Source organism: Hyalella azteca, unplaced genomic scaffold, assembly GCF_000764305.2.
Source record: "Hyalella azteca isolate HAZT.00-mixed unplaced genomic scaffold, Hazt_2.0.2 contig2464, whole genome shotgun sequence".
Lineage (NCBI taxonomy): Eukaryota > Metazoa > Arthropoda > Malacostraca > Amphipoda > Hyalellidae > Hyalella > Hyalella azteca.
This window is the reverse complement of record NW_025932737.1, coordinates 35789-37070: the sequence shown is the minus strand read 5'-3', so window position 1 is coordinate 37070 and position 1282 is coordinate 35789.

Sequence of the window (1282 nt, the reverse complement as noted above, 5' to 3'; positions counted from 1 at the left end):
TTCTGGTTTTCTTTCCACGTTTCGATTTCAATACTATCACGACGTGGAGAAATAATTCAACTTATCAAAGATGTTGAACAGCTTTCGAAGTAGTCTCACGGCAACCTTGCATTCGTGCAACAATCGCTGCTGTTCTTGTATGACGCTAACTTCTTGTGATGGATCGAAGTCGTCGACAACTCGCCAGATGTTCTAAATGTTCGATGGACCAAATGAATCGTGTTTTTTGTCTATTGATCAACCCTCCTCAATTTCATGTTCAGTTTAATACCTACACGTCATATTTTTCCTGCTATCTTCTGTTTAACGTATTGTTCGTTTCTAGATTGCATTTATATTAAGATACGATTAAGAATTAGATATAGTTGGACTGCTTTTTATTCATAAATAATATTCATTAGCCTGTTTTTTTTATTTATAAATAAATTTCTTCTGAATCTAATTGAAATTAAAACTTAACATGACATTCAAATCAAAAGCTATGTCGAAAAAATTGAATATTCCAGTTATTTAAAACTCGCCTTGCGTAAATGCTATTTCTATTTAATATATTCACAAAATGTCTTCGAGCTCATAATGTATAATTCTATGATCCAGCTATACTTAATCCTTTCACTTCACTTCTGCTCCAATGTTGGCCATCGTGCACCATAAATACCGTACCCACCGTCCCAGCAACGTGCAACGTCAACCTCGCTCTCCTCCCTCGGCTTTCTCAGGACTTGTACGTCCATGAAGACGATCGTGCTTCTGGAGGCATAATTATCTTTAGTGTCCCCGTCATTCTTCATTCACCTGGCCTTAGCTATGCCTTTTCTTGTGACCTCTTGAATCCTTGGCTGTATTTCATCACAAAGGTCGCGCTTTGTGTGGCTGCTTTACAAACACCCGTTCAACTTAAGTCATTATCAATTGCGCAGTTATATTTTTACGCCTTCTATTTTCCCATTGTTGTAACATTCTTGCAGTTCCGACGACGTCTTTTTCAACTATGAGGTTACGGTTCAGTGATCCATGGCTTGACGTGCTCGATGGTGCTCAGTCTCTGCATTGTATCAGAATAAAATCTGAATCATTCGTGAGACATTCGTGAACTCCACAAGAACTGCTAATATTGACCGGGAGAACTTTAGCCCGCTTCCGGCCCTCCAATGCCGACAGAGACACCCGTTGTTCTGTAGAACCGTGACCTGGCTGAACGTGACTTTATTTCTATATTACCACCCGCGGTAAATTCGGCCTACTTGCCGTTCCGCACTTGGATATAACGGCATAACTAATT